This window comes from Meriones unguiculatus, chromosome 1, assembly GCF_030254825.1.
Source record: "Meriones unguiculatus strain TT.TT164.6M chromosome 1, Bangor_MerUng_6.1, whole genome shotgun sequence".
Taxonomy (NCBI): Eukaryota; Metazoa; Chordata; class Mammalia; order Rodentia; family Muridae; genus Meriones; species Meriones unguiculatus.
In genome coordinates, this window is record NC_083349.1 from 95,330,631 (window position 1) to 95,340,367 (window position 9,737).

At 51.1% G+C, this 9,737-nt stretch overlaps 1 long non-coding RNA gene across 1 annotated transcript; it reads right to left on the reverse strand.

Moving 5' to 3' along the window:
* Positions 1-466: 466 nt before the first annotated feature.
* LOC132648775 (uncharacterized) lies at positions 467-7,608 on the reverse strand. The gene is made up of 3 exons (XR_009587185.1): positions 7,478-7,608; positions 3,100-3,310; positions 467-649 (listed from the first exon to the last, which is right to left on the reverse strand). It is a non-coding gene; the product is annotated as an uncharacterized LOC132648775 (long non-coding RNA).
* Between the last annotated feature and the right edge of the window lie 2,129 nt (positions 7,609-9,737).

Below are 9,737 nucleotides of genomic sequence, written 5' to 3' on the forward strand. Positions count from 1 at the left end.
AGGCCAGCCTTGACTGCATGGTAAGTTGTAAGAAATTTCTTCTTGTAAAAAGCCAGTCTATGCAAGAAGACCTAGCTTCGTAAAAATGAAAACAAGCACAAAAAAAAAAAAAAAAAAAAGAAAGCGCCACCATGGGTCAAACCCAAATTCCAAGGGCTCCAGAAGTTGACCCTGCTATGCTTGTCAGGAGGCAGGCCAAAGGGTCCAGGGCTCTTAGCTTCCCTCCTTCCTGCCTGGCTTTCCGGGTGCCCTTGCCTGACTATCCCAAGCTCCATAAACCAATCTCTCTCTCTCTTTCTGTGTGTGTGTGTGTGTGTGTGTGTGTGTGTGCAGGCGGAGAGCAGGAGATGGGGGAAGGGGAGAAGCATCCGCATCCTTTTATCCAAATAGACCTCCTGAATGCTTTTAAAGGGCCTGCAGTTAGATGAGTAAATATTTTCCCTTTCAGATGAAAGGTACAATCACCCCCGTTTTAAAATTACTTTAATTAGAAAAGATTGCCTTAATCTTTTACTTATCTACACTATTGTGGGAACTGCCAGCAAATGAAGTGCAAGGAAAACAGGTGGAGTTTGACCTTTGCTCTAGGCATCTTGAATTTCTTCTCCACTGGTAATTAAGAAGAATCAGGGGAAGTTCCTTGCAGAATCTAGGAAACAAAAACACACAGAGAATGGTAGCTGCAAGGGTACGCTTGCTACACACACACACACACACACACACACACACACACACACACACACCTTTTCCTACACATATGTATGTATGAATGGAAAGAAAACAGGACCCCAGTATAGCAAACTAGAAAGTTCTGTCTAACTTTGAGGGCAGCGTTCCGGCTCCCAGCCTGAGGTGGTTTAATGAGTTTCCCAGGGTGGCCCAAAATGATTAATTAAGCAGACAGCCCCCACCCCCCTCCCCAAACAACGGAAACCATAACGGTCTGTTTGGGGAGGGAACAACAGGGCCCCTTGACTCCAGAGGCCGTTGAGGACGTGGTGTAAGAACCAGGAGCCCCAGATAAGTACAACAGCAACCGCCTGTAACAGCCACCAAGGTTCCTTCTGCTCAAACCCCGGCTAGAAGATCTTGGTCTGGCCTTTGGGCTCCACATGCCTCCCACTGTCCCAGAGTACTCTTGGCAGGATGCCGGAGCAGGCAAGGTTGTCTCTGGCCTCCCTCCCTCTCAGAGGCCTATCTGTGGCCATTTGTAAGTTCATTGGTGGACACTAGGAAGGGATTCTCATGTCCAAGCTGTCACCTTGTCTGTGTATTTGCTTTTTCTAGCTCCTGGGACCTTCAGAGCCCAGCATTGATGGTTCAGTGTTACAGCAAAGGGGTCAAGTGCTTCCAGGGTGAAGGGAGAATGGGTGAGCCTGTAAAGACAGGCTACACACCAGGCCCACTGTGGGATCCCTGTAGCTTGCTCTTGTAGGCAATCCTGTGCTTAGGGAAGCTTGCTCCCTGGAAGCCAGATTTCCAGAGACACCTCAGAGCTTTGCCTCCGTAATTTGGACAGGCTGTTCCTCAGACTACTGGGGTATCTTACTAGGAAGTTGCCTCAAGATTTTAACTGGGATGCTGAAGGCTGACCGTCTTTCCTACAAAGGCTTGGTGTTCCTTCCCAGACAGTTGAGCCTCCCTGAGGCCGGGACACTAGCAGAAGCACCTAGCTGCCAGCCCACTGCATACTGGTTACCATGCCTCTGTAAGCAGGCCTTTGAAAGGCCTCAGAAGCCTAGAGGGCTGGGAGGAGGTAAAGGTGAGGAGTGGGCGGAGCCACCAACAGTATTTTCTTTTCTGAAGCTTCCAGGTGCTCAGGGAGGGATTTCCAGTTTAGTGTTTATGCAACTGTCTGTACTGTGTGTTCCTCTACAGGTGTTTGTCTAAGCGCGTGTTCCGCCCATGTGTCTGATCATGCCTGCAGGCGTCCACCTCTAAACTCATGCCTGTTCCTCCCAGAAACATGACTTCAGTGTCTGCTTTTGGGTGAGCGTTCTCACCTCAAAACGCTTACTAAAATAAGCCTGCTGCAAACACTTTTTTTTAAACAACCATTTACCCCCTTCCTGTTCATGGCACAGGCACTAACACCAGCGGGTCTCCACGGTCAATTTAGGAAGCTTGGGGAAAATATTGCTTATAATTAAAAGTCTAAAAGGGCCTCAATTAGGACTCAATCCCTGCCAGGTCTGGTCCTAAATCCCACTCGGCAGCATTCCTGTCCTGGCTGGAAAAGGCCTTTGATTTGCACCAAATGTTCAGTAGGGCCACGCTGAGCTTCGTCCTGGCTCTGTCCTTCTTGCCAGCTGCCCAGGGCACTAGCCAGCCTGGACCCTAAAGCCTGAGACTCAACCCAAGGGTCTTGGTCTTTTTCAGGATAGACCCCAGTCTCCCAGCCTCTGAAATGGATAGCTCCACCGTGGTTCTAAGCACCTCCGTTTGAAGGGACTCACCTTCCTATCTTCAGGAGAGACAGAGGCTGAGCTGACCTCTAGCACTCCTCCCTGGCCAGAGGCCAGGCCTCCGAAGGAGAACGGGGAGGACTCAACAGGCAGCGCTCCGTTCTGTCTCTTACCCCCACACCCGCCTCCATGTGAGCAGAGGCCGGCCTGGAGCCACAGTCACCTCAGGGAATTCTGCAGGAGGTCTCTAACCTGAAGAACAGAGGGCTGGCTGGGGTGGGAACGGGATGGAGGTGAGGTGGGCAGAGGTTAAACACCTGACCTCTTAGCCTCTGGGATTGAGAATGTACAGCTCAGTTTAGCACCAAGCTCAGCTGGGGCGGGGGGAAGCGGGGGCTTGCTCTGCCCTGGTGTTTGTGAGAGAGACAGCTGAGGGAAGAAACATGGGGCAGACAGTGCCACCTCCTCCTGAGGTGAAGGCTCGAAGGGATGCTGGCATGGGTGGGTGGACAGAGAGGGTCTGAGGGAATTGCAGAGCAGTGCTTCCCCTCCTACTGACGATCTTGGACACACGCCAGAGTCCCCCTCCTCATATTCTTCTACTAGCTCACAGTGACACGGTTCACAGTCATAAAAAGGATCTCGGGACCCTCCAGGTATCCCCAGCCTTTGGCAGTTCTCCAGCCTGGCCTACCTGTAGTGCCTCTCTGAGTGGGGGAAGAAACTGCAGGCCACAGTTCGTCCCTGCACCCACTGGCCACGTCTGCACACGTAGGACAGAGCTGGAGAGCATTCAGGAAAGTTGGGCTCGGTGTCCATCCTTCCCAGTGGATCTCTGAGGAGGCTGAGGCAGAGCCGGCCCCCAGCAGCTGAGGAGCTGGGAGCGGCAGGGGAAGGGTTACAGGCTAAAAAAAAAAAAAAAAAAAAATCACTAACGGGAAGGGCAGCGCATTCCAGCCGTGCTTAGCTGGGCCGCCAGGCTGTGGGTGGTTCTTGGATTATGCATTTCCTTGAAAACAAAAAGGCGAGTTCAGGGCAGTTCAGCTGTGCCCTGGATCTCATTCTGGGCCTTTGTTTTCAGCCCCCTCGGAGCCCCCTCAGAGCCCCTCGTGCCTGCACACACGCACACACAGTCCCCCTGGCCCCAGCACACATCCACTGGGACGGTGACAGCATTAGTGTCTCCAAGAGCCAGCATGCAGAGTGGGAGCAGGCTGGGAGGGAACACTGACAACAGAATGCTGAAGGGGCCTGGGGACTGTTCGCAGGGGCCTGGCCAGCTCTGTCTGCAGTGAGGTCATGGAGACATTTTGGGGTTTTTTTTTGGTTTTTGGTTATTGGTTTTTTTTCCCCCCATCCTCTTACCACGGCTTTGTGCCAGGCCCAAAGCTTACCTTTGGGGGCTCACTGTGAGGGAACCTGGCTTTCTGTACTTTCCCTTGGTTGCCAGAAGGGACAAGGAGAGTCCCCAAGCCTGCCCTACCAGCCTGACTACCCAAAACATCCTAAACTTTTTTTTTAAGGGCCAGTGAGTTGGCTTAGCAGGCAATGGAGATTGCTGTGCAAGCCTGGCGACCTCAGAGCAATCTTTGGAACCTTTCTTTGAGAAGGTGGAGGAGAGATCCAGCCCCACAAATTCGTCCTCTGACTGCCTCCACATGTATGCTGTGGCGTGTGCACCTCCACAGGAAAATAAATGAACAAAACAACAACAAAAATCAAAACTGGGTTGTGTGTTGCAAAGGACCAGATGCCTGGTGACAAGGCACGCAAGCCAGAAGAGCACACTGAATAGGACCTGAAAAAGAAGTCTCGAGGGCGTGGCTGGCGACAACTGCTTAGACACAGCCATTGCATTCTTTGTCAGAGGCACAATTACCCAGCACTGAGCTGTCACTGAGAGCAGCTAGCTCTTTAGGAGGAAGATGAAGAAGCAGTGCTGCTGAAGACTGTTCTGGGCTGGGTGTGACAGTCTGGGAACTAGGGATGTCAGGGAGGCCTGGGCCTAGAGAGGGGCTGGTGAGCATGGGTGCAGGCTCAGGGCTCAGCATATGCAAAGGCACAAGAGGTGAGTAGAATGAAGCTACCTGGGCTTGCCAGGGGTTCCCTGGGCCTGGGTTAGAGGGTGGGGGCAGGGTAGGAGCCAGAGAGGCTAGAAGAAGCATGGGGCCAGCTCACAGAAGCCAGTTTCTGCCTCGGAAGTCACGGGGTAGGCAGTGAGGAGTCCTCCAGATCCTTGAGAGAAAGCCCGAGAAGCCTGTTCCAGATGGCCTGCTCTCTTCGAAAGAGCAGCAAAGATGGGTGGGAAGGCATGGTGGCACAGGCCTGTAATTCCTGCTACGAGGAAGGCTCAGGCAGGAATATCACAAGTTCAAAGCCCACTTGAGCTACACAGTGAATTCAAAGGCTAGTCTGAGCAGCTTAGCTAAGATTCTGAATAAAAAAATAAAGAAGTGAGAGCTAGGGAGGCAGCTTAGTTGGTAAAGTGCTTACGGCATAGGAATGAAGACTCCCAGCATCCATGTAAAAGCCAGCACGGGGACCCCATCCCTGGGGAGGCAGAGGCAGGAGCATCCCTGGGGCTTTCTGGCCAGCCAGTTAAGCCAAATGAGTAAGCTCCAGGTGCAGTGACAGGCTGTCATTCAAAAACAATAGGGAAATGAATAATAAGGTGGAGCATTCTCAACGTGAACACCTGCCTTTTCTATCTGGCCGAGACACACTTGCACACGTGTGCACATAAACATACAAATTTTAAAAGTAAAACAAGGACTAGGGAAATAGCTCAGTGGTAAAGCAATTGCCTAGCATGCATGAGGCCCTGGGTTTCATTTCTACAATTAAAAAAAGGAGAAAGGAAAAAAAAGACTGGGTGACATTAGAGCCTATGGGAAGAAGATGAGGGGCAGATGTGAGAGCAGAGCGAGTAGGGAGGCTTATGATGAACAGACCTGAGGGGATGAGGACAAGGTCAAGGTCAAGGATAAATCCTAGAATTGTGGTCTGTTCAACTGAGTGGCAAATGACATACAGGAGTCCAGCAAAAGGGTAGGACTTGTCAGCTTTGGCTGTACAACCCATTGGACCATAAAAATGTAGATCTGAGACAAAGATGCCAGCGTAGAGATTTTGGAGAAAGGAATCTGAACCCAGGCGTCGGTGTGCTATGGAGGGGAGAGGGTAGAGAGGCAGGAGAACGGGTGGGGGATGGGGTACACCCTAGTAAAATTGAGTTTAGCGTGATCCCCAGATGCACCATGTCGATGTGGGAGTCACCATCAGAAGTGGTGGCGGGGGTTACACCAAGCTTCAGAGAGGGGGTGTTCTCTCAGGCAAGTGATGTGGCATCCTCGGATGTTAGACTGTCAAGTGTGGAGGCAGGGCTGGAGGGCCATTGCAGATCTACCGAGGCCCAGGCCTAGTCCTGACTCAGAGACCTTCCTTTGTCCTGGCGCAGACCCCGGCACACTCTTAGCAGGGCAGCCCTGTGTACAGAGGAGTCTCTTTCCCTCGGCTGCCATTTCATCTGTCTGGTCCAAGTCAGGTCCTTGCTTCTTTCTATGGTGGGATCTCCAGAGATGAGTGCTAAGTGACAAGGAGAATTTGAGGCAGGCACCACTTCCTGCTCCCCTTCCTTTCATTGTGTTAAAAAGACACCTATAAGTCCCTGCTTGTTGTTTTCATCTGCGTTTTTAATGCCATACACCAGCTTGTGCAGGCAAAATGGCCATGTTCCTCAGGATTCAGTCACCAACTCTCAGCCCTTTCCTGAGACACCCAAAAGCATTCAGGTGTCCTCGAACTCTGTTTGCATCCTGCTTCTTTTTTCTGTCTAGATCCCAGTGAATCCCCCACTTTACCAACCCTCCTACTCCCATTCAGGTGTGAGGCTTGTCATCAGAATTCTCTGAGAAAATGCAGGGCGCAGGCTGCAAAGAATCTATAAAGTGAGCAGACACGGCTGGCTTATCTCCTTTGAGGCTCTTAATGTCTCCCCAAAGGCCAGTGGCCACCTGCTAGTGGCCTGTTCTGTCCCATAGTCCTGGGCCACCAACTTGAGACCTTGCCCAGTTGCCACCTTTTCAGTTTCTGGTCCTCCTCAGACTGGACAGTAACTGTGGGCTTGAGGAGCTGAGAGAGACGCAAGCCTTGATCCTGGCCCATGCTCATCCACATGGAACGTGCTGATTCTGACAGAGGAGCACTCGAGACCCACAAGGACCACCTAAGGAGCCAGCAGCGGAACTGTGAGGCCCTGGGGACTGCCATTGGGGGCCTGGAATGCATTAGTCCGGTGTTTAGGGACTAATGGGCATCGCAAGTTTATGATGGAGAGAGGCGAGGCTCAGAGGTCCAAGGAGAAGGCAAATCCTAAAAAGATGGAGTAGTCAAGGACGAATCTGAGCCACCTTCCTTCCTTCCAGGACAGTAATCTCTCATCTTCTCCCTCCATTCAGCTTACTTGGGACTTGGTTTTGACCAAAAAGGCCTAAGGGGGCAGAATGGTCTGGAAGAGGAAACCAGACAGGTCCCTACTTACCCCCTGGAGTTGCTTTGTCCTTAGGCCAGGCTCTAGGTGTGCTTCATGTCCTCCGGGCTCCAGGGACAGAGTTCAAAAGACAGAGTGCCCCGCTCCCAACTCAACTGCCACCTCTGAAAACTGAAAGGCTGGAGCTCTTCGCCCAAAACGAAGCCCACAGCCCCCCTAGCTGGCATTCCACCAGACTGATGATTAGTCCCCATGGCCTCTGACGCTTCTCCCAAGGCAAGGTTTGGTGCCAGGACAGAGGAAGAAGCGGGTGCAGAAACCAGGAGTGGGTTTGAACTGAGTCAAGCCAAGCTCATATGTGAAACACCTTTCCTTTAGATCCCAGACACACCTTTGTTCTTCCCGCCTTGGGCTTCGGGAGAACGAGGGTTTGAGATGAGAACTGTGAATTTTGAACTCTGCTCTCAGAGCCTACCTGTCTTATGGGGAAACCAGAGCCATAGCAGCAAACCTCTTCATATACTCAAGAATGTAACTGCTCCATGCCATCCCACCTATGCAGAAGGCCCCCTAGAGGACTTACCACGACTTTCCCACTGAGCTCTGCCAGCTCCTATGGACCTCCTCTGCAGATTCTTCAAGGTGACCTCTGTCTGGAGATGAGGACATTGTGTCTGTCTGTTTTTCAAATATTTGGAGCCTGCTAAAGACCAACACATTTTTAAAAAGTGTGTATAATTTGAGGGCAATTTGATCCATATGTTTCTGATTCCCTTGCACTCAAATCATCAAAATATTGATTTTTAAGAGCCATTTGATGTCTACGGAACCTTTTTAATAAGCTTTTAAAGCCCTTTAAACCCAGAGCCTGGAGCCGGTGCCAGGGCCCCAGCTGTCCCAGAGCCAGAGCACGCCACCCCCCCGCCCCAGGTCAGGGCCATTTGGACCTGAGCCTCCCTTTTCTTCTGTATGCCCAACCTCTGCCTGACCTTCCTGTCTTCCCCAGAACCACCCAGGAGCCCCAGTGACCCTCCCCTTCTTGTCACAGATCTCTCTCTCTACTGCTTCACCATTGCAATTTTGAAAAATAGACCAAGAGAGACAGCCGTGGTATTCGTTTATTTTTGAAACTACATAGAGTGTTATCATAAAATGTGCTATCATGGATCCAACCAACCCTACGGAGAGATGTTTAGGCCACACCCCATCATACACCTCTGTGTTGTATCTTTTGGATACTTTTCTAGAAATGAAAACACCAGGTCAAAGAGGCCATGCTCTCACGTCTCTTTATTTACAGCGTCTTCTTTTCTGAGAGATTTGTACCATGTATACTTCCACAGATCTCCCAGCTCCCTAGCAGGCACTTAGTGGGGGCGGAGGTGTCTCTGTATGCTTGCTTTCCTTCAACCCACAGTGTCTTCCTCCCGTTCCTTGTCCTTCTGACTAACTCTGGCCCACAGCTCAGGGTGTGGTCATGTATCCCAACAGCGCACCTGTCCCCCTCCCACCCATGTCATCTAGTGTCTACCTTTCTTGCTAGGACTTCAGCTCCAAGAAGGCAGAGATAAAATTAATCTGATTCCTGGAGCCTCTGGTGAGGCGTCAAATGCTGCAGATGGTCATGAACCATCGCCGAATCTCCAGGAACAGATGTGAGCAGCCTGCATCGATTCGGGATGAGTGTGGGTCAATCCTCATCACCTACAGAGGACACATCTGCGCCCTTGAGGATAATCAAGGATGCTTAGGCCCAAAAGAGCCCGGAGATTTAGAGATGACAGTATCAGTGTGGCCTCTGTGGCCATGCTGGTAGGTGTGTTTGTTCTGGTGGGAGAGTCCTATGGTCACCAACCACAGATAGCCATGCCGTTTGCTGATGCTCATATCACTAGCTTGGGGGGGGGATGTTTTTTTGTTTTTCCTTCCTATCTTTTCTCCTTAGGTCTTTACCCTAGGGACACTGTGCCCCTCCTCCATGTCTTTGTGTTAGACCCAGGGCTTAGAGACAGAATGATGTTCTTCCTCCTGGCACAGAAACCTTGAACAGCCATTATTCTGCAGGTGACTGGGCAAGCCTCCTCATAGCTCTACCTCAGACAAACCCAGCCCTGGACGCACAACCCTCCACTCCTGACACAGCCTGGAGATCAGAGGTAGTTACAGATTTCAGATCCTCCCCCAATGTGTCATACAGCCTGGAATCCCAGGAGGAAGAAAGACCACAGGCTGTAGATGGGTTTGAGTCCCAGAAAGAGGCAGCATCTCTGTTCTCTCCTCCAGTCCCATCACCTGGGTTCCATACTTACAGGAGGACCTAGTTCTGTATCCAAAGTCCTGCTTTAAGTCAAATCCATTGACTTCAACTCCCAGATGACTTGCATTGTGCGAGTCCAGGTTGGGGGATGTGGGTGAACACTGCCCTAACGAGAGCATCCCGGGGGCTCAGAGTGAGGAGTTGGCTGAGGTGCTGGGCAGGAAGTACTCCGAGAAACACAGTGCTTTGACATCTCTGCACACACCCTTTCCTCACACTTTGGTCACCTGTGACACTTTTGGTCCTCATGGTTCATTATGGGAGGAATGCTACAGCTATACCAAAATGGAACTGCTCCCAGTTGTGTGTCTACATGTCTGTATGTGCTCATACAGACTGTAGTCTCAGTTGTGTGCGTGTGCATATTTTTGTGCACAATGGCATTTGGAATTTAAGTTCCTGGAGTACAAAAGTCAGATGGTGTGTTTCTTCTGAGTCCCCCACAGCTCTTACACCGAGCTAGGCATACAGCTGCTACTTAGTAAACAAATGAATGCATGAATGAATGAATTACATCCTTAGTACT